Source organism: Poecile atricapillus, chromosome 26, assembly GCF_030490865.1.
Source record: "Poecile atricapillus isolate bPoeAtr1 chromosome 26, bPoeAtr1.hap1, whole genome shotgun sequence".
NCBI classification, from domain to species: Eukaryota; Metazoa; Chordata; class Aves; order Passeriformes; family Paridae; genus Poecile; species Poecile atricapillus.
In genome coordinates, this window is record NC_081274.1 from 2,682,590 (window position 1) to 2,706,470 (window position 23,881).

The following is a 23,881-nucleotide window of genomic DNA, read 5'->3' on the forward strand; positions in this document are numbered from 1 at the left end:
TGCTACCAGTTTCCTCAAATTACTCCTTTTCAATGTCCTTTGAGGTGGCCATAAAGAAAATAAGTGTGCAAGGAGTGAGGAGGAAGATACTAACCATGAATGAAATCAGGATCATGGAGAGTAATAGGAGTCCCAGGGTCGTGAATTACTTAGCCAGGTGAGTGGTCACGGTCCTATCCCTTGAATGTTTGTTTACATACTACAAGCATGAGAGCTTAAAAACCCACTTTGGTCAGTGGCAGGAAATAGAGCTGTTAATTATTATTTCTCTACTTATCTCCAATGGATGGGAGGAGACTGCATTTTGTCTGCATGAATCTACCCTGGCAAATGCAGACTGAAAATTGTTCAAATACCTGCATCAGCCCTATCTTAATAATTCAATACCTTGTAAGTTCATTGCCTCCACAGTTCTTTGGGATTGAGTTTTTCAAGTTTCTTAAATGCTGATGAACCATCCAAGAGAGGATTGCCCTTGCATTGTTGCCCTTCTTTTCCACTGCTGTGCATGCCAGGAAGACTAGGTGCTTATTTCCAGAAATGCCATGTGTGACAGGTTTTTTATCTGGGCTCTTCCTAAACTGCCTTTCTCCTTGAGACAGCACAGACTGCAAACACTGCACAGCCTAGAGGCAATGTCTATTCCTTTTCTTCTGCCCTTGTCTCCAAGGGACCCAGAAACAAGACTCAAGCAAAAAACCAACCTAGCCGTGCATGTTCACCTGCATGGCCTTGTTTCCTTTTTTCAGCTACCTTGTGCATGAGGAACTCTGGCTGGTGATGGAGTACATGGACGGAGGCACTCTGAGAGATCTCATCGACGAGGCTCAAATGTCTGAAGAAGAGATTGCAGCTGTCAGTCGGGAGGTCAGGGATCCCATCTGTGCTTCCAAGGCCTTGAGCTGGATTGTCTGGGAAACAGGGGCTCAGAACGGGAGTGATTTCATGGGCCAGGCTTGGTTTCTGTGTTGCTGCAAGGCTATGGGCAAGCAAGAGCATCTCAAGTGAACTGTCTGTCAGTGCCCCTACACTCACTGGACTCACTTCCTGTACTCTTATCCCCTGCTCTTGTATTCTAGCTCTGTCTCTCAGACTGGCATTTGCAGTTCTCCACCTTGCCTAGCTAAACTTTTGCCTGTCTGCACTGCATTCCTTGTCTCTAAAGCAAAGGTGTGGTGGCAGGATTTGAAACAAACGGAAAGAAAAAAAGAGAGACCAATTTCTTTTAGTCCTCAGCTGAAAAGGACAGTAGTGCAGCCCAAATGCTCTTTGCTTCTGAGCACATGCACTGCAGCTGCAGTCACCCTGGCTGGTTTGCAGGGGACAGTCTACAACAGCAGTTGCTGGTGCTCTTTCAAAAGCTGACATGCCTTTCCTGAGAAAGGTGCTGCTCTGCTACTGTTGGAGCAGCAGGCTCTTGCTCTCAATGGCGCTGTGTTCTGCCATTCCTCCCCATTCCCCTGCAAAGGGAACCTTCCACAGCTGTTTCCTTCCTTGTGGGATGAACTCACATCACTACTTTTTGCCCCCCTGCTTCTGTTTTCTCTCTCAGTGCCTGCAAGGACTGGATTTTCTTCACTCCAACCACGTGATCCATCGAGATGTGAAGAGCAACAACATCCTTCTCAGAACCGACGGCTCTGTCAAGCTGGGTCAGTGTATTCTTGGTCAGCTTCAGCGTTCCAGGAATGGGGGGTGTGGGGCTGCTTTCAGTGACTGCCAGCTCCCCAAAAATGCTGCTGCTGGCAGTGCAGGGGTCCCCCCTGCTGTAGGCTGAAGGCACAGTTGCAGTGTGCACAGAGCTATGACAAGGAACCACAAGCAGCCAAGAGTGCTATTGCTCTGTGTGTGTCTGTGTGTGTTCCTTCCAGAGGGAGGGAGCTACAATCTAAACCTTCAGGGGAACAAAAGGCACTGCTGGAGGAAGTGTAAAAAATGGGGGGATGTTTGAAGTAGCCAATTCATATTTCCTTGGCTAAAGCCCCAAGGAAACAGAGCAGGGACTGTTGTCCAGGAAATTCAACTGCACATTCTCAAACTTCTACAGGGGAATTCTTTGCCTTGGTTTCCTAATTGACAGTATTAAAATTAAAACAGTATTTTGCTTTCTCCTCAGCTGATTTTGGCCTTTCTGTTCAGCTCACCCCTGAGAAAAATCAACGGTGCTCAGTGATCGGGACTCCTTGGTGGATGGCACCTGAAGTGGTGAAGCGTCAACCATATGGCCCCAAAGTGGACGTGTGGTCTTTTGGAATTGTGGCAATTGAAATGGCCGAACAAAAAACTCCTTATGACAGTTTCACTGCTCAGTCGGTAAGGAGCAAATACTCTCTGATCCCGCTGTCTTTCTCACCTGTCCCGTGTTCTCTGCTCACTGGATAAAATCCCATGGCCATCTGCTGGAAGTACTTCCACCAAGGCCCCTTCTACAAATGTCCCTGCAGCACATCAGCATCTGCTGTAGCTTTGGTTGCAGCAGTGGGGGAACTCAAGCCTTACCTCGCCCAAACCATCTCCATTCTCAGGCAGCATTTTGCTTTGCCTTAGAAGTCGTTCCAGCTCTTGTCGCTGTGTAGATGGCCCCAAGAATAGGAAACAAGCATCTCAGAGCTGGTGTTATCTTTCCAGAAATGAAGCAAAGAAACTCAAACCGAACCAAGTTTCTAAAACAGTGCTTTTGAGAGAAGAAATGCACCCCCATTCTTCTCACAGGGAAACTTGTCTGAAACCTGGAGATGAGGCTGTAAAGCCAGAGTCTCTTCTGCTTCTTGTGCAGTGCTGCTGAGACACTCAATGACCACCTCCTTTCATAACCCAAGCCACTTTCTCCATATCACCAAGCTGGAGCCTGGTGATGGGGAGAGCCTGCCAAAACCTCCTGTTTGTTTCCTGGCACCTTCTGGGATGGGCACAGCGTTAATGCATTGACTTGAGAATCCAACGAGCACAGGGTTACCACAGGGATGACGCTTCTGATTTCAGCATGAATATTTTCCTTTTGCCACATAAGGGAACCTGAAATTTTCAGAGTGCTGAGAGACAGAGCTGCAGGTGGCTCCTGTGTGCCCAAACAGGCATTTTCAAGCCAATACATTTGTGGAGGCATCTTAATGTGTCTGTGTTGGAAATGAGATTCCAAATTTTTGTTTCCTTCTCTGAGGAACACCTGCTGGATTTCCTTTTTCTTCCAATTACCATCATTGTCAAGAACAGGACAAAAAGCTTGATGAGTTTTGTTTTATGGCAGCTGTGCTTAAGGGACCAACAAGCACTGCAGAGATTCTTTTCATATAAGAATTCTTGGAAACAGCAGAGTTAGTTAGAATAGCAAAATCCCTCTTCCAAAAAGGCTGCCAAACCGGTGGGACTTCTCAGAGAAGGAAACATGTATTTGCTGATGTAGTTGCCACTAACTAGATCAGGCAATGAAATCAGCTGCCAGGGCAAGATCTGCTGGATGTTGGCAAAGCTGTGGCTTTGGGGCTTGGGTTTTTTCATGATACAGGAAAGTCGTCATCCAAATGATACAGGAAAGTCATCTCTGCCTCTCTGCCAGGGCAAAAACTGCCACTGCGGAGTGGAGCTTAAACAATGGGCTCTGGAGAGCAGTTACAGATGGGAAAGAAGCAGGTGGAGCCTTGTGTTTCCTTTTTCTCCAGGCTAAATACCACATAGCCACAAAAGGGACCCCACAGCTGCGGCAGCCCGACCAATTCTCGCCTTTGCTGCGTGACTTCCTGAGCTGCTGCCTGCAGAAAGGCGAGGCGCAGCGCTGGTCTGCCAAGGAGCTGCTGCAGGTAAAATGCCAAAAGGGCTGCAGGTGAAACAGTGTCCGAGGGATGGGCTCCTCCTCCACTGAAATCCAAGGCATCAGATGAGCCCCCATCCTCCTCACTTCCAACCCTGGTGCTGTTCAGCTGACAATGGGGACGAATCCTATACTGGGCTGGGCTGGCAGGGAGTGCTGGGTTTTAGCACTGGCTAAAAGCACCAGGGCACTTACTCATTTCTTGCTGGGAGCTATGGATTAGGAGAAGGGCAAAACAGGCTTCAAACTTAAAAGGAATAACAAATTTTATTATCAGGCCCACAAGAATAAGAAAGGTCTCACCTGTGTAGTGAAAGGGTTCAATCTCACCCAGGTCATGGCAGTCACGGTGTTGGATTTCAGGCTGTGCTGGGCCCCTCTCTCTGCCCGGCAGCCGCTGGGAGGGGAGGCTCGGCCTGGAGCCGTCGCTGCACGCCGGGGAGAGGGTTTAGTGTGGGCAAGATGTCAGCAGCCGTGGCCTGGCCCAGCCTGGGGCCGGGGTCCCGCAGCCTCCATCCCCCGCCCGGGAGCCGCTGGGGTCTGGCCCGGCCTCCCCCAGGAGCACAGGCCGTGGGCGAGCAGGGCCGGCCTCACCAGAGCTCCGTTACCTTTGGGGGCCGGAAGCAAAGAGGGCCAGTTCCCGGGCTGGTGGTTTTCAAAATGTGGATCATCACAGAGGCACATCTCATTTCTAAATGGTGCAAAATGTTGTCAGTTCTCAGAACTAGCCAGCCATTGGCCTGTCTCAGGCACAGAGGAAGCTCCCAGCAGCTTCTCTCAAAGAAATCACTTCTGTGTCAATTCATCTCAAACTAACACACAGGGACATGGAAAGGTCATTCTAGTCTGTGTCCTGCAATGAGCAGGGACATCTTTCAAGAGATCAGGATACTCACACCTCAGATATTTCCAGGGGTGGGCCACCTACCAGCTCTTGGGGCAACCTGTGCCACTCTTGCCCCATGCTCCTGACCTACTCTGACTCAATCCCCTTTTCATTTAAAAAGCATTCCCCTGCCTTTGAAGCTCTTATCTTGGAAAATCATGCTTTCTTGTTGTTTTCTTTTCCTTTCTGCAGCATCAATTTATAACATCGGCCATGCCTGGGTCCAGCCTGGCACCACTCATCATGGCAGTGAAGAAGTGGAAGGAGGAGATATGAATGCACCAATCAATTTCAAACTATTTTTTCCATGCCCAACTTAGAGTAGGATTGTAGAGTAGGATTGTAGAGTAGGACTGCAGTGTAGGATTGTAGTGTAGGATTGTAAAGTAGGACTGCAGTGTAGGATTGTAGTGCAGGATTGTAGAGTAGGATTATAAATAAAGTCACTAATACCTCAACTCCTTTGGAACATTTCTCTCCTTCTGACCCTGTGAGAAAGCTCAACATTTCCTCCTGAATTGTCAGTTTTTTCTTAGAGGTGGAAAGTGACATTGATGGCTTCTTTGGTACTGTTTGTAAGGGGGGAAGGCTCTTCTTCATTCATCCTCTCCAGGCCACACTGCCTTTGGAATATGGCCAACTGGCCAAGTTTTGCCCAGCTCTGGCATTTCTATTTGAGGCAGAAACAGCAATGGCATTTGCAGGAAAAACCAAAGGAGGAGCAGTGCAACGCAAACATCCTGTGCAGATGCAGGCTGTGCAGATGTGACTCGAGAACATTTGGGTTCCTGCCACTTGGATTTGTATCCCTAAGTGCAATCTCTTTGGCTGGAGGAGAGTCTGGCTGAAGAGAGAAAGCAGAAAGAGCAGTGAGGGTGCTGTGCAAGGTCTCCTGTGGTGCAGAGCTGTCAGCGACTGTGAGGTGAGAGCGGGCCCGGCCTTGGCCAGGCTGGAGCCCCAGCAGAGCCCTGGCAGAGCCCGGAGAAGCCTGAGCCTCGGCAGAGGCAGGCTGGAAGGAGGCCCTTGGAGCTGCAAGAGGCAGCAGCCTGGTCCTGGCTGCCTCTTGCTGGCACCAGGCAAATCCTCCGCTCTCAGAACCAAGCTGGCAGCTGGCTGCTCCTGAGGGGAAGCGGCGCCGTGCTGGGCACAGCACACACTGGTGCCATGGGCTGTCTGGAGTCTGCACAGGAGGAGAGAAAGGCAAAGAGCAGCCCAGGGCTGGTGCCCTGCCTGACCATTCCTGCTCTTCTGCCGCCTGCCCTGGAACTCCTGGCAATGGTCAGCAGTGTGTGCAGCACTCTGGGCACAGGGGGAGGGAGCCGGGCTGCTCCGCAGGCTCCAGCACAGGGCAGTGTCCTTCAGGCACGGCATTTCTGCCAGGGGAACCGAGCCCAGCGTGAGGCAGTGACAGCAAGTCAGGGCACATCTGCACGAGCCAGTGCCTCACACAGCTCTGGGACCAAGCGCCTGCAATCCTGGAGCTCTGCACTGAGCCAGAGCAAAGGTGTGAAATGCAGAGGGTTTTGCAGAAATATTCAGGGGCACCAGGCCAGCCTGCTTTGTGCTCTCTGGGGCACAGCAAGCACTGTGCAATGCAGCTCGGAGCTGCTGGCAGAGAGGGACTATGGGCATGTGCCTGAGGCTTGTTCTTGAGTAGTGATTTGGACGGGAGCAGAAGGGTCTCAGTAGACAATTTGTGTTTTCTTCATTAATTGCTGAATGAAAGACACAATGTGGCATCACGCAGCAAGAGCACTTGCAGAACTTATTGACTATAAGTTTGTGTTGAATTCCCAGAAAAGGAAAGTGTTGAAGTGTAACAAATAGGGCTTTTAAATTCAGTTAGCTTCTGAGCCTTCATCCAAAATGACCATCATGACGTTGACAACCTCCTCACGCAGAGCCCTGCTACAAGGGCTTCCATAATCATGGAATTAGAAAATATGAAGCTTAGGAAAGCAGAATGTGCCCATTAAGTTAAAAAAGTTTAAAAGCTTGTCCTGTGCAAAAATGGACAAGTGAGTTTGTGGTGGAGCTTTCCCCCTCACTCCTGGCATTGAATAAACAAATCCCTGCTCTGTAGGCCCTACACTATGGAGTACTGTTTTCTTGGCTACAATTCTGCATCATAATCACACTATGCTTTTCATTTTTTTCTTCAAACCTTCTAAGCATGAAGTGAGTAAGACAGTGAGTTGTGTATTGATAGGGCCGAAGAAACATTTCCAAATGCCATCCCGGGAAAGGAAAGGATGCGAAACAGCGCTGGGGAAGAGCGTCCCTCGCACAGCCCTCAGAGCTGCCACCATGCACAAGATGCCGGCCGGGGCTGAGGCGGTGCCACCGTGCACAAGATGCCGGCCGGGGCCAGGCGGTGCCACCATGCACAAGATGCCGGCCGGGGCTGAGGCTGTGCCACCATGCACAAGATGGCGGCCGGGGCTGAGGCGGTGCCACCGTGCACAAGATGGCGGCCGGGGCTGAGGCGGTGCCACCATGCACAAGATGCCGGCCGGGGCTGAGGCGGTGCCTCTCAGAGCGCTCTGCAGCCTCTGCCAGCCCAGCCCCAGCCCCGGAGCAGCGCAGGGCGGGCAGAGCCCCCTTCCAGCCGTCTGCTTCAATGGACATTGACAGACACCCGGGCCACGGACACAGGCTGACACCTTTGCTCTGTGCACACAAACACGAACCAGACACTTGGGAACCTCGGCTGGCAGCATTTGCAGGGGAAAATACAAAGAAACTCCAGGCTTTGAATGTTTTCAAATAGAATATTTCATTTGCCAATAAAAGGACCAAAAGCAGAAAGGGCCACCCCAGCCTGTTTCTTCCATGCAGGAATAGTGTCACAGTGACTGTGAGCTGATGAAGACGGAGATGGGATTTAATCCAAAGCAGATTGTGCAGTGGGTGCTCACCTGTGATATGTATCCCTCACAGTACCTATTTATTTGGAACACTAGGAAGATTATGAGCCTGGGCAAGATGTTAACCCTTTCAATACACAGATGAGACCTACAAACCTTGTTCATCTCTCCAGAGACAGAAAAGGACAGAGTAACAACACGCAATAAAACATCATAAAAACATCAAAGTCAGTAAAAAAAAGAAGTCAAACATTAGATCGAAAAGTAATGAAAAAATGGTAATTGAAACAAAAATATTCTTTTAGTAAAAACATAGAAATAAACAATGATGCAGTAAAATATCTCCTTTAATTCATGAAAAAAAAATAAAGTATTCAAACTGTAAATCTAAACAAAAGCATCCATTAATGAAACCAAACAAATGTTAAAGTAACTGTAATCCCATAAAAAGTTTGAACAGAAAAAAAAAACAAAACAATAAAATGGCCGTTGCCCCCAGGGAGAGAAAAAAGAAAACTTCTGTTTCCCAAGACACAAAAACAAACAAAGCAAAACATTTGCCTTCAAACAACTCATCCTTAAAATAACACCCCATGAATTCATAACCCATAGACACACCTCTAGGAGGGCTGTAAAAATGAGAAAAATGTCACAATAGAAAAATTTCTTCCCAGATGGCTGCTATTTGTAAAAATAAAAAACCACAAAAAACCTGTTTCTTGTAAAAAAGTCTCCATGATTCAACAAGAAAAAACTACTCTCCCTACAAAAACTAATAAAAAACTATTGTGTAATGAATATTGTTTAAACATCCCAAGTTCTATCTCTATGCTGTCAGTTTAAAAAAAAAAAAAGTTATTCAGGAGAGGAAAGGCGTTCTGAAAGTCTTATTCTGGTTTCTTATTTATTGTAGTCCTGTTAATAAAGTTTCTTTATTCCTTGTAAGTTTTAAGCCTGTTTTGCCCTTCTCCTGATCCATATCTCACAGTGAGAAATGAGTAAGTGCCCTGGAGATTTCAGCCAGCGCTAAACCCACCACATTATTTAGTGCTTTAGCCAAAAAACTCAAATTAGCGAATCTCAGCCACTGCACCAGGCTGAAGCTGAGGATCCCCAGCCAAGCTCAGAGGGAGGAGAACACAGCATTTGTGGGATCCTTTCCAGTCTGACTTGCTTTAGCTGCACCCTGGGGGAGGAGAGAGCAGGAGAAGGGTTGGCTGAGTCCTCTCCCCTCTGCCTTGCCCTTCTCTGCTGGATCCTCAGTTCATCCCACACCCACCCCAAGACTCCATCCCCATCCTACTGGTGCTGACGGGATTAAAGGAGGTAAAGAGGAGACTAAAACAGATAGAGAGGAGAGAAAAAGAGAAGTTTAAATGCAGCTTAAATATGAAAGAAATGCATATGTTAGTGACTGCTGAGAGTTCAAAGGGAGCTGAAGGGTTTGTGAAGGGACAGGAGCCCGTGAAGGGCTCAGGAGCTGCTGCTGCTGCCGGGAGGGAGGAAATGCACCAATGGCTCCCAGCAGAGTCTGTGCTTTGAGGCTCTTTCCCAAACAGCTGCAGGAGGGAAAGCAGCTGAGTTTGGAGGAAGAGTTTTCTGCTGAGGTTTCCTGTTTGGAGCTGTCACAAGCTTGAGCTGCTCAAGGGAAAGGCGGCTCTGCTTCCAGCAGGGCCCAACTGCACGGGAGCACAACTTGGTTCCCTGGCCCTGAGCCAACGGGCAGCAGCAGCTTCTGTTCCCTCCTGGCTCTTGTGTCATTTCCAGCAGCACAAGACACACCAAGAAAAGCTCCTCCAGAACATGCCATGAGAAACACAACCTGATTTCATTGCATGAAGGAGCTCTGACAGTCCCACGGGCTCAGGTTTGTTTGTCAGTCAACAGAGCAGGGAAAAGCACAGACACATTCCCTGCACAGGGAATTCACAGGAGGAAAGTGCAGGGCTGGAGGATGTGCTTGGATACAACGTTCCCACGGCAGTTTTGGGGATAAAATGGTCAGGAGAGAGAAAAGAAAAAGTCCTACCAAGGGTGGGCTGGGGAGGGCTGGTGCTTCCCAGGAGGCTCCCGAAGCTCAAGAGGACAAAGCCCAGACCTTGTCCAAGCTCGGAGCTGGGTCTGAGCCAGAAACCAGGGGGTGGCAGAGCCATTGCTGCTGAAGGGCTTCAGATTGCCAAAGCTAAAGTGTCCAGTATCAAGGAACAACTTGAGGTTACAGAAGTCCCAGTGCCCACGTTCCATCCCCTCATTTCAAGCTGACAGCGGAGCTCCACTTGCGACTCTGCTTTTTAATAATGAATGTAAAAATTCAACAAAATTCCCTTAGAAAGACCCCATGAAGGTTCACACTGTGAGAGCTCACTCAAGGCAGCCCCAACTCCTGCCCTGGTTCAGTCCCTGTCAAGCCCACTGTGCTTTCCAGCTGCTTTGCTCCAGCTCCTCCCAAATCACCATGAATTCCACTGAACTGAAACAAATCCAAATCCTCGTGGGTCGAGACAAGGGCAGGGAGAGGCCCACCCCAAACCACTCTGGGAATAATCCCAGAGCCCTCAGCATTCCATGTGCCCATCCCCGGGGCCTCCCAGTGGCTCCCATGGCTCTCCCAGTCCATCCCAGTCTCTCCCACTCCATCCCAGTCACTCCCAGTGACCCCGCTTCTCCATCTCGCCCCTCCGTGGATCTGCCGCCCCTCAGCCAATCAGAGCGCGTCTCTCTGATGACTCATCAGTTGCCGGGCAGATCCACACAGCCGAGAGCCCCGCGCTGGACTCGGCCTCCCAGTGCCGCGCACTTCATTCCCAGTCCCTCCCAGTGCCACCACAGTCCCGCCCAGTGCCACCACAGTCCCGCCCAGTGCCACCACAGTCCCACCCACTCCTTTTTAGCCATTCCCAGTCTCTTCCGAGTTCATTCCCACTCCACTCCCAGACGTCCACGCACTCTTCCAGTGTCCCAGTATCCACTCTCATCTCCTTCAGTGCCACCCCAGTCCCTCCCAGTCCATTCCCAGTCCCTCTCAATGCCACACCACTCCTCTCCACTCTCTCCCAGGGCCCCCAGCGTGTCCATCTCGCTGGTGGCCTCGAGCTCCCAGCCCGGTCCCGGCCGCCTGCTCTGCTCCCTGATGGATTTCTCCCCTGCCCACATCCAGCTGAGCTGCTCCCAGGGCCAGCAGCAGCTCTCGGGCCACGTGTTGGCCACTGCCGTGCTCCCCAGCGGGGACTGGAGCCAGCAGCTCCTGGTGCTGCTGGAAACCGCCCCCGGCAATGCGGGCTCAGCTCCAGCTGCCAGGTGGAGCACGTCAGCCTGGAGCACCCCCTGAGCCGGCACTGGGGCACGGCCCGGCCCCCACAGCGCCGGGGGCAGCGGGGGAGGCACTGGGGGGGCCCAGAGGGGGATTGGGGTGTGCTGGAAGGAACTGGGAGGGAGTTTGAGATAGACTGGTTTAAACTGCGGAGAGGGGTTAGGGGGTCAAGAATGGCTGGGAAGGGGTTTGAAGGATGTTGGGGAGGGTGGGATGAGGTTCTGGGGGTGCTGGTGGACAATGGGAGGGAGTTTGGGGGTGCTGGGTGTCACTGGGAGGGATTTGAGTGAGCCTGGAGGAGCTGGAAGGAGATTGGGCAGTGGAAAGCAGGGATTGGGATGAGGTTGGTTGTGCTGGGAAGAGACTGGGAGGAGTCTTGATGAGTCCTGGTGGTGCTGGAAGGGACTGGGAGAGGGTTTGGGGGTCCTGGGGCAGTGGGGGGAAATTGGGAGGGGGCTGTGGGATCCTGAGAGGAACAGGAGGGGCTCTGGTGTGTCCTGGGGAGGCTGGGAAGAGACTGGCAGTGATTTACCAAAACAGTGATATTGATCCAGTATCAACATCAATCTGTTAATGGACAAAAAACCTCTCCAACAGTTTAAAGTTACAAAGTGTATGTTTAATCCTAGCACTGGGCCAGTGCGGGAGTCACCCCTTAATACACACTGCAAGTTGACAAAAGATTCCAGTGTCTATTTATTTACAAAAGTCTTCAATTTCCAAAATACTAATACATACTCATAATGCTAACACTTCCCATTCCCCACTTTGGATTAAAATGCACTGTAATCAGTTTAAAATGTCATTACACCTGCGTGGTTGGCTCCCTAATTTGAGGAGTGGGTCGTTTTGGTGAGGAGTGGTCATCAAGAGATGAAGGAAAACCGCCCTTCCTCACTCTCACCTTTCTACCTTTACAATGGTTGATATTACAAATGACATTTGGTACAACTCCAGTTTCCTCCCTTGTGACTTTGAAATGGGTTTCCAGATGTAAGGTCTGTGATCTTCCTGAACCCGTTGATCAGTTTCTCTTTTCTCATTATAAGCACAGCTGAACAAACATACAATGACAAGAAATTTTTTACCTCACTCCCAAGTTGATTATCTCAAATCCTGCTTCTCACTTAATCATTAACTCTGACTAGTTCCAGCAAGGCCTGTCTCTAGCTGAGATCTCCAAATTTTCTAAAATTCTTAATTTTTTAAAATTAATTACTCCAAAGGAGGTTTCAGAGGGTCCTGGGTGGGCTGGGGGAGACTGGGAGGGTCCTTGGAGGGGCTTGGGGTGTCTGTGAGAGGTTTTGTGGGTCCTGACCCCTGCAGACCCTCCAGGGATGCTGTCAAACGCTGCCCACAGCAAGAGGCTGATGGGGATTGGAGTCTCTATGTTGGGCTTCGTCTTCCTGGCACTGGGGCTCGGCTTCTGCCTGCGCAGGAACATGAGGGGGGGTCCCGGGGGTCGTGTCCTCCCCCCCACACAGAGCGTGTGTGCTCCCCTCGGGCCCCCCAAGCCCGGTGTCACCCCCTTTTCTCTCCCCACACAGCTCCTGAGGCAGCAGGAAAAGGTTCTCTAGGATTGAAAGTCAACAAATCCACTCTCCTCAAGGAATTCCCATTGTTGGTCTGTGTCCCAATGCATGGTCCTGCCCTGGCGTTCACCCAGGTGCCCACAGGGAGCCAGGAAGATGTGGAGCCTCCCAGCCAGGTGTCTTCCCAACACGGATCACCAGGACCACGGATCACCAGGGCTCTGCCCAACGGGGGTCACTGGGGATCATCCAACGCCGATCCTCCCATGGGGGATGGAGCTGGAGCAGCGCACGAAGCTCTTCCCGCACTCGGGGCACTCGCAGGGCTTCCCTTACTGGTGCCTCCGTTGGTGTTGGGTCAAGTGAGAGCTCCTGGAGAAGCTCTTCCCACACTGGGGACACTCGTAGGGCCTCTCCCCACTGTGGATGCGCCGGTGGACGGTGAGGTGGCCGTTCTGCTTGAAGCCCTTCCCGCAGTCGGGGCAGCGGAAGGGCCTCTCCTCTGTGTGAATCCGCTCATGTCTGAGGACACTGGAGCTGGTCTGAAACCTCTTCCCACACTCAGGACACTCGTAGGGCCTCTCCCCAGTGTGGATGCGCTGGTGTTTTCTCAGGGTGGAGCTCAGACCAAATCTCTTCCCACATTTCAAGCAGGTGTAGGGCCGTTCCCTGGTGTGGATCACCTGGTGTGTCATCAGGTGAGAGATATCTCTGAAGCTCTTTCCACATTTCCCACACTCATAGGGCCGCTCCCCAGCGTGGATCATCTGGTGACTCCTCAGGTTGGAGCTCTGGCTGAAGCTCTTTCCATATTTCCCACACTCATAGGGTCGTTCCCCTGTGTGGATCCTCTGGTGATTCCTCAGGCTGGATCTCTGGCTGAAGCTCTTCCCACATTCCCCACACTCGTAGGGCTTTTCCCCAGTGTGGATCCTCTGGTGCTGGATCAGGTCAGAGCTCCTTCTGAAGCCCTTCCCACATTCCAAGCACTTGTGGGGCTTCTCCCCCAGCTCTGAGCTCTGGCTGGATCTCTGGCCGTGTTCCTGGCACTGGGGGGATTTTTCCTCCTCGCAGCTCCCTGGGCTGGGTTTGCAGCCCCTCCTTGTGCAGCATCTCCAGGGCTTTTCCTCCTCCTCTTCCATCTGGACACAGTTTGGGAATGAAAAATCCTGATTAGGAGGAAAAAAAGAGAGGAGAGCACCTTGGGCTGAGGGTTCCTCCTTGCCCAAGTTCATCTCAGAAAGTCATTGGGCATCTTGTGTCTTTAACAAACCAAAACACCAAGATTAAGCCCAAACACCCACCAAACATCAAAACACTGATCAAAAACTACCCAAACACCAAAATCAGGCAAAACTCCCTCCAAAACAGAAAGATTTAGCCCCTGAAAAAGACAAAGCACCAACATTTAGCCCAATAAAGCTCAGAAAGACCAAGATTCAGCCCTGTGAAAAGTGCGGATCTCGCTCCTCAGTCACCTACTGAATGTGGACAGGGCAACACTCCTGGGATTGCCCATACAGGGACGGTGGAACCTTGTGCTGCTTCCTCCTCCTGCTCCTCCTCCCCCTCCTGGGTCCCAACTCTTCCTCACACTCCTCTTCCACCTCCTCCTGCACAATCCCACCTTCTCCTCTCATGTGCATCTTTGACCATTTTTGTCTTCAACCCTGCTTCTCCTTCCCTTCTCCTCCTGCCCCCAGGCCCAGCACCCACTGCCGCCTCCCTCTTCCCCCCCAGTCCCACAGCATCCCACCGCAGGGGCACGGATGGAGCTGGGCCAGCTCGGCCTGGGGCAGCGCTGGGCTCTCGGCCGCTTCCGCCCGCACTCGCTCCCCACTGCAGCCGCTCCCGCCACCACAGCGCGGGGGGGCCCGGCCTTGGCGCTCCCCCCTCCCACCTCCCCAAATTCCCCTCAAGGGGGGCGCCAAGGCCCGGGGGGGAGGGGCGCAGCTGGGCTCCAGCTGGGACCATTGAGGGGAGAAAATGGAATGTCAGAGGGGCATCCTGGACAAAGGGATGATGACCCCAAAATATCTCTCAAGGGTCCCTTGGGAGCATGTGGAGGTCGTTTGCACATTCTTCCAGAGCTAACTAGGGACATGGACACCCAGCGGGGCAATAAGGGAAGTCCAGAAGGGATTTAGACCACAGGGGATGGATGGTGTTGGTGTGCTGGGAAGGGATTGGCTGAAGGGGAGTGTGCAGGAATGTGCTTAAGGCAAGAAGCACCAGGAGCAATCTATGGGGTAAGAAACAGGATGATGGAAAAGAGGAGGAAGAGAAAAAAATACTGAGGATTGGGATGTTTTTCAGAAGGGTCTTATCCTCAGAATTTGCCAGCTGACTCAGATCCTTTGTATCCCAGTTTTCCAGGACAGGAAAAGAAGGAGGTCAGGATTTCAGGGGGTTTCTCTGAGCTGGGAGCGGCAGGAGCGGGCGCAGAGCTGCGGCACCGGGAGCACGGGCTGGGGGCCTGTGGGGAGCTGTGGGGCCGGGCCGGGGCTGTGGGGCAGCCGGGGCTCAGCGCCGGGCGCTGCCTGAGCCCAGCACCCCCCGGGCAGGGCCGGGGGGTGCTGGGCCGGCAGTGGCCCCCGGCCCCCAGGAGGCTGCGGGACGCCCCGGCCGCTGCCCGGCCCCGTGGAGCTGCCGGCCCTGCCCGCCGGGGGGGCCGCCTTTGGACACTGCGGCAGGACAGGGACCAGCTCTGGGATACGGGCTGGGGAGGGGAGCCTCAGCACAGCCAGCACCAGGAAGGAACAGCTCAGAAATGAGGATTAGACCTGCAAGGATCCACATGATCTTGAAAGCATTTTGTGCTGGGTCCCTGGAGAAAGGAAGGATTTTGCAGAAAGCTCAGCAGCTGCCACACGATGAGCACCCACAGGCACTGAGGGGGGCTGCAGCAGGGCCACAAGAAGCCCCTGCAGCACTTGCTCCCAAAGGCTCAGCAGCTGAATGCAGCAAGGGATGAGCAAAAGGCCAAGCTGAAGGCAAAGGCCATGGCACAGTTCCTACAGCCCCTGAGGGATCAAGCCCAGGGCCCAAGGGGGCCCCAGCACCCAGGGGACACCCTCGGCCACAAGCACCTGGCACAGGCATTGCCCTCCTGGCCAGGGGACAGCCCACCCAAACAGCCCCTGGCAAGGAATCAGCCTTCCAGCTGCAGGGCACAAGGACACTGCAAGCACAGACAGGAGCACCCTCAGCACCAGCAAGTCCAGCCCTTGATGGACACGGATTCTTAGCGCTCTCACAGCTCCCATTCCACCAGGGACCCACCACACTGCAGCCCTTGGGAACATCCAGGGTGGCTCTGGATCCAGAGGAGACCTTTCCTGATGGACACAGAGGCCTCTCCATCCACTCAGAATCTTAGACCTAAGGAAGGAAAATTATTAAGGAATATTTTAATTAAGGCACTAAGTGGGAAAGATGAGTGGGTGTGTTTTATTCAGCCACTATTAGCAAATGTGGGACATGGGTTTGAAATGCAGGAGCTTTTATTTGCTCACAATTGTGATTATAATTTACTGGGAAGGGATTTGATGGCTAAATTGAGAATGCAAATTAATATTGCAAAAGGTGATACAGAGGCTGGTTCTGTTGTACCTCTGTGTCAAATGTCTGGCAGAGCCTAGGCTGAAGTGAACCCACAAGTGTGGGCAGCCCCAGGGAAATTGGCAAAATTAGATATGGAGCCTCTCCAAACTTCCCTGAAGCAACCAGGACAAGAGGTGTCGAAAAGCAATCCCCTGTTCCAAGGGAGGGAAGGAAGGGCTCACAGCCTGTCTGGGAGTCCTGCTCAAGGCACGGCTTGGGGAGCCAGGGATGGCTCCCTAGAATGCTCCTATCCTGCCAAACAAGAAATCCAATGGAATCCACAGAATGCTGCAGGACCCAAGAAGAAGAAATGAGATGATGAAACCGAGGCACCCCACACTCTCAGATCCTTACACCATCCTCAACCAGGTGCCCTCCTCACACTGCTGCCATTCACAATTTGATGCAAAAGATGCTTTCTGGGGATCTGCCCACTTCCAGAGGATGCAAACACAATTCTGCCTTGGGCTGGCAACAAGAGGTAGAAGGGAAAATGCTCAAGACATGGACGGTCCTTCTGCAGGGATGCACGGAAGCACCGGCCTGACTGGGGCAAGCCTTGCAGGAAATATCAAAGGAATTGACCTCACCCCCAGGGACTGGCTTAATGCAGGATGTGGATGGCTTGATCCAGTCAGGAGGACAAGGAGAAGAGGTAGAGGAAGTCTCTGTGAAATGGCTTCATTTGCAGGCAAAAAAGCAGCTTTGAGTATCTGACGGAAAAGTTCAAATAGTGGAGAAAATGATTAAATATTTGAGACCTATTTTGACTGAAGGCTTGTGGTATATTGACCCTGAGAGGGTCCAGGGAATCTCAGAAATAACATTTCCCAGGACTAAAATGGAGATGGAATTATTCTTATCATTAACAGGGAATTGCAGGAGCTGGATTGAGGATTCTCTCTTCTAGCCACAACACTGTGTGACTTTTTTACTCCCAGATATTCTCAATGTTACGGGGTGGACATAAGAAAGAGAAAAAAACTTAACAAAATGAAAAAAATAAAATAATTGATGCCCCAGCCATGGCTCTTCCAGACTCAGAAATCTGAATTGGAAGGGAATATTAAACAGGCCACCCCTGAGCCTGCACTGAAGGCAACGCAGCAGCAGCCAGGGCTCCCCAGCGGGGGAAGCCCCTGGGCCTGCCCACAGATCCTCTGCTCAAATCCTCGGCCTGGCCACCCTCCTTTGCCATCTCCAGCCACTGCGGGACAATCCTTGCTCTCACTCTTGCAGCTTCAGCCCTTTCTGTGCCTGCCCTCGCCACAGCTGCTGGGGAAGGGACCGGGACAATTCCACTCTGCCTCTCAATTACACTCACACTCTGCCCTGCCCAGGATTAGCTGCTGGCAGAACAGACCAACTTTAAAATGGCTTAAAAACTTATTTCTCTGGTCACACTAGGTTTGCCTTTGCCTTGGGGAAAGGAATTTTAATGTTTCTTTTCCACCACTCAGCAGAGATGTGTTTAACATCTCAACAGACTGCATAAAGGTAACAATTGAAATTTTAAATCAGCTGGGAATGGGAGGATATAAGGTGTCTAAAGAAAAGGCACAAATTTCCCAGCAGACTGTGATTTACCTGGGGTGTGAAATCTCACAAGGACAGTGTAAGCTGGGTACTAATCGTATTCAAGCCATTTGTGCCATTCCAGAACCCCAGAACCTACATGAGCTGTGAGATTTCCTTGGGATGACAGAGCGGTGCCGCCTGTGGATCATGGACTATGGACTAATTGCAGAGCCCCTGTATGAAGCCCAGAAGACACAACCGCTTACCTGGGGCAGACCACAGAAGGAGACCTTCCTCAGACTGAAGGAGGCATTGACAACAGCTCCTGCGTTAGGATTGCCTGATCTATCCAAAGATTTTCAGCTGTTTGTGCATGAAAGATCACACCCAGCACTGGGAGTGCTGACCCAACATTTGGGAAGCTGGAAAAGGCCGGTAGGTTGCTTTTCCAAACAACTTGACCACGTGAGTGCCGGATGGCCTTCATGCCTGCGGGCAGTTGCAGCCACTGTGATGCTGATCCAAGAAGCCAGGAAACTCGATGGTAGACACACAGATGTCTATGTGCCACACATGGTGACCACTGTTTTAGAACAAAAGGGGGGCCATTGGCTATCTCCAAGCAGGATGATGAAATTCCAGGTAATCCTAACCGAGCAGGATGATGTCACACTAAAGACAGCTAACCTTTTGAATCCAGCTTTCTTCCTTACTAGCAAACACATCTGCCCAACGAGCAGAACTGGTTGCTTTAACCAGGGCATTAGAGATGAGTGAAGGGAACAAAGTAAATATCTGAACTGATTCAAAACATGCTTTTGGAGTGGTGCATGTACACAGGGCACTGTGGAAAGAAAGAGGACTGCTGTCTTCTCAAGGCACACACATTAAACATCAAGATGCAGTCCTGCAATTAATAAAAGCAGTATAAAAGCCTGAGCAAGTAGCAATCATGCACTGCAAAGCTCACCAATCAGGAAGCTCCAAAATTCATGAGGGAAATCAGAAAGCAGACTGGACAGACCAACAAACTGCTCGAGAAGTACAAACTGCAATGGCATTGATACCTTTAAAAACTAATGTATCTCAATTCAATTTACCTCCAGAACCAAAATGTTCAATAAAAGATGTGAAATTGGGATGCTCACTGAATGCACAGAAGAATTCAGAAGGGTGGTATGTGACTACACAGGGACAAGTAGTGGTACCCCCCTCGATAATGACAGAAGTTCTACAAATTAAACATAACAAATGTCATTGGAGTGCAGAGGCACTGGTGAAATTGTTAAAACAAAGTTTAATTTCAGTACAGATGTCAACAATGGCAAAATCAGTACTGTCAAAATGTGAAATTTGCTTAAAGAACAATCCAGTGGCTAGACGACAGGCACAATTAGGGAAAATTTGGGTAGGAGTAGAACCAGGAGATTATTGGCAAGTAGATTTTGTAGAATTACCAAGAACACGAGAATACAAATATCTATTGGTAGGGGTTGACACATTTTCAGGATGGCCAGAAGCTCTTCCCTGTTGCACAAATCAAGCAAAAGAGACAGTCAAGTGGTTACTGCAAGAAATCATTCCAAGATTTGGGGTGCCTCTAGGAATATCATCAGATAGGGGCCCACATTTCACAGCCACAGTAGTGAGGGAGGTGAGTAGGTAACTGGGAATAGCTTGGCATCTCCATACACCATGGAGACCCCAATCCAGTGGACAGGTGGAGAGGATGAATCAGACATTGAAGAGGCAAATCAGAAAAATATGCCAAGAGGCTAAATTGCAGCAGCCACAAGCTTTACCAATAGCACTGCTGAGGATTCGGATAAAGCCTAGAAGCGGGATGTCAGTCAGTCCTTATGAGATATTGGATGGGAAACCATATGAATCCCCTGAACCTAATCCAAATGTACATGTTACAGGGAAGCAAGAGGTGTAGAATTATGTTCTGCCTCTTGGAAAAGCTCGAGCTCGACTTCGGAGCACCCTTGTGTGGAACAGGCCGCTGACTCTTGAGAATCCAGTTCATGACATCCCCCCGGGAGATGAAGTGTACGTTAAAAGCTGGAACGAAGAACCATTAAAAGAAAGGTGGAATGGACCCTATCAGGTACTGTTAACTACCTTGACAGCAGTCAAAGGAGCTGGACTGGATCCCTGCATACATTACACCAGAGTGAAGAAGGTTTCCCCTGCACTGTGGACTGCACAAACTGTGGGGACAACAAAGCTGCAGATAAAGCGGGTTTGATTGTTTCAAATGTCTAGGTTGCTAGTGACTGGAATGGTGATTTTTTTATGGCCTTCACTGCCATCAGTTGGAATCAAAGTTACCTTGGGATGTGAAATACAAAAGGATCAGCTGACAACTCTTCGTTTTAGAATGAAGAGGGATGTGGGGGTGCAGCCAGAAACACAAGTGATAAAAGTCTCTAATACTATTCAGGCAGAAAATGGGATGATTGCATTAATTCAAGATTTTGCCAACATGCAAAACAGCAGCAAAATAACTGCCTGTCTGCCAATACCAAAGGCAGCAGGAGACCCAATAAATTAAAGAATTATAACATCAAAATTTCCTGAAATACAAAAGAATAAAAATGAAAATGTGAGCTGTGTATTGCAAATAGATTACGAGTACCCAAATAAGACAGTGTTTGAAAATGCTGTGAAGCCAAAGTATTCATCTACATGGGATTGTCATGAAAATGGAGGAAAGTATGAACCAAAACTAGGCTGGGATGGGGGATTAGGGAATTATGGATGGTGTTATGAAAAGATAGCAAAGGTCATTAAAGAAAAGATTTCAGTATCAAAGTGGAAGTGTGAAGGACAGGAAGGAAAAGATCGGGCTGAAGCTTGGGACAGTGCATGGTCAGTGAGTGTGCTTCAGAAATTCCAATCTATGGCAGATAGCCCTTGGTGCATTAAGTGGGAAGGCTCTGAAAATGAAACAGATCCAGGGGTATGGAACACTGCAACCAGTAGTAGAATGGAGGCAGACAAACTCAATTGGTGGGTATGGAACAAAACTTAGGACTGTACTTATAAAATAAAACAAATACTTATAATAAAATATATTTATTATGAAATAAAACAAATACTTATAAATAAAACAAATGCCACCACTAGTGGTAGCTCTGCAAATTGGATGTGCCTGCAGAGGAATCAAACATAAACAAGGGGAAATAAATGACAAGATAGGACAAGTGATCCAAAAGGTAATATGGAGCACAAGTACAATTCAGAGTCCAGGCCAATTTGGATGGGCAGCAAGTGATGGCACCTGGACAACACATTTGCCTGTAGGTGAAAAAGTAAAAGAGATTACTTTAGGCCTCCCCACCTTATGCCCAACTTGGAAAAGGTCCCCATTCAAGGGAGAGCATGAACTTCTGCAAATAAGGAGAAGATAAGAATTTCAGGAAAACAAAGCTGAAGATGAAGAAAGATGGCAGGAAACCTCCAGCAGTGTAAAATTTGAGTGGGCGCTGGAATCCTTGTTTGGTCCAATAGCAAATTATAACAATAGAAAGATGTTGTACAAACTTACAGGTCAGGTAGAAAGATTGGCAAGAGTTACCAAAGAGGGATTTAGAGAGCTAAATGTACAATTACAAGCCACGACTAAAATGACCCTGCAAAACAGATTGGCTTTAGATATGTTATTGTTGAATGAACACGGAGTATGCGGGTACCTAAAAGGACAAATTGATCACTTGTTGCTATATTTTATATATTAGTAAAGGCCTGTATGCACAAACCAGCCTTTGAAATAAGTCATGATATTAAGAGCTAAAGTCCTTGAAACCTTCATGCTGAAGAGAGAGTAAAGCAAAACAATATCCCTGTGTGTAAGAGAAAAAATGTAAACTGTGTGTGTTAGCCAATAGTAACTTGCTCTGCCTGCAGACCCTGTAGAACCCTATAAAAGTGTGCTAAAGATAGAAATAAAGTGGCATTCACAATTACTTCTGTGAAGACCGGTGAAGAGCTGGCGGTCTCTCAATAATCACTGCTGCATCCACATCCCAAATGGAACTGCAGATGTAGAACACAACATTAGCCCATTAAAACAAAAAGAACATGAAGCACAGAAAGAGAGGGAAGATCTAACAACAAGTTGATTAGATAAAATTTTTGAAGGGTTGGGATGGAATGTGAGCTCCTGGATCAAATCTATTCTTGAGAGTCTGATAATCCTACTAATTGTGTTCTTAGAAATCTGGTTAATCTGTGCAGTTCTGAAAGGAGAGATAAAGAAAAGAGTATCCTGGAACCAGAAGATAATAAAGGCACTGACACAGGACAGAGATCCACATCCACATTTGTCATCTCCAAGTCCTCCATAGTGTAACAACGCTTACGACAACTGTGGATTCAAAGATGAACATCAAGTATAAACTCAGAAAAAGGACTGTATATAGTGAAAGCATTACACTTATTATAGTAAAGTGAAATACTTTCAAAGGGGGGAAATATGTTACTATGGGGTTAAATGTTTCTGAAAATGTTTCTTAAAATCATGTAGAGGTAGGCCACAAGAATGCTTGGTATTAGGGATGGTCTAGCAAGCTGAAATGTTTATGGTAATGGGAACTGGTACTTGGGGTCTCCAAGATACCCACCCAGAGATAAGATTCGGACATGTTCGTGCAAGGATGAGCTAACTCTCATGAAGCAATATGGACAAAGTTAATGAAGCAATATTAATGAAACAATATTGATAAGGTTGTTACAGTGATTACTGCTACAGCTGAAATTGTAGAAATATGTGCACTTTGGACAAAGACAACGGAACTAGATTTGGGTTGCTGATACCTCTAGTTCCCCCACGCTTCAATAAAACACCTGCATACAGTCAATATACAATTATGTGTTTTCCTGAATGCTAACGAAGACGGATCAAAAACTTCCAAAACACCAAAAATCTGATATCCCCCCAAAATACAAAGATTCTGCCCCCACAAAAAAACAAAACACCAACGTTTAGACCAATAAAGCTCAGAAACTCCAAGATTCAGCCCCGTGAAAATCGTGCATCTCCCTGCCCGGGCACTCGCTGCATGGGGGGGTGAGGGGGGCAATGAGGCCGGGCCGGAGCAGGGGGTGCCTGAGAGAGGCCCCGAGCCCGGGGGAAGCCCCTGCAGAGCCATGGAAGTGGCTCCTGGCCGGACTCGGGGATCCCCCTGGCGATCCCCGCTGGAGCAGCCTGGTCCTGAGGGACTCTGGCCCCTGGCAGGGACCCCAGGCTGCAGCAGGACAAGGATTCCTGTCCCTCAGGGGGAGGCACTGACATGACCTGACTGTGACCCCCATCCCTGTGCCTCTGGGCGGGGAGGGCGACGGAGAGGGGCAGAAAGTTAAGCCCGGGAAGGAGGGAGAGCTGGGGGCAAGATGGATTTCCGGAGGAATTACTTTACTTCTCATTTTCTTCCTCTGAAATGTTTGAAAACAAATTCAAATAAGTTCCCCAAGTCAGGTGTGCTGTGCCCGTGACCAAGGATTGAACTGTCCCCACCCTCATCCAGACCCCCGAGCCTTTCCTTGTGTCTTCTGCTCCCCGCCCGGGACAGGAAGGAGAGTCACAGAGTTTTGGCCTCGCTCCGGCATAACCCTGCTCCATCCCGGACTCACCCCCAGCTCGCAGCGCCCTCAGCTCCCGGGCACCCCGAGCTCCCGGCGCTTCAGCGCAGCGGCGCTTCCTTGGCCTCCTGCCCGGGCCGGGCCCAGCGCCGGGGCCGCTCCTCAGCCCAGGCTGCCGAGAAATGGCGGAGCTCAGCCCAAGGCAGGCGAGTCCGTGCCGTGTGCAGAGCCCGCCGCTGGCTGCGATTGGCTGCTTCTGCCGTCACTCGTGGCTCTGGCGCGCGCTGATTGGGCAGAGCGGGGACAAGCCCGGCCCCGCTGGCGCCCCCAGGGCGGCCGTGGCTTGGGAGAGCCGCCATTGCCGGAGCGTCTGTGCGGGCCCGGCAGCGGCGGCAGCAGCGGCCGGAGCCCGGTGAGGCGGCGGCGGAGCTCGGAGGCGGCCCCAGCGCAGCGTCCCGGGCACAGCGCAGCCACCTCCGGCTTCCCGACACGAAGCGGGACGAGCCAGCGCTGCTCCGCCACCGCCTCCTGCCGAGGCCCCAGCGGCAAGGAGACCGCGGGCAGCCGCTCCCGCAGCGCCCTCAGCCCAGGGCCAACACGGGCCGGCCACGGCACAAGCCACCCGCCACAGCCCCCTGCCGCCCCCTCCCGGGCCCGCAGCGAGCCCCGAGCCCCCGCAGAACCGAGCGCGGCTCCCACCTGCGATGGCCGGGGCCGCCTCCGAGCTCCGCCGCCGCCTCTCCGGTTGTTATCAATGAAATTACAATTTTG

The 23,881-nt window shown here is 50.6% G+C and overlaps 1 pseudogene; it reads right to left on the reverse strand.

The window, feature by feature from the left end:
• LOC131588512 (zinc finger protein 91-like) overlaps nucleotides 1-23,503 on the reverse strand; it is a 182,341-nt pseudogene extending 158,838 nt beyond the window's left edge.
• Between the last annotated feature and the right edge of the window lie 378 nt (nucleotides 23,504-23,881).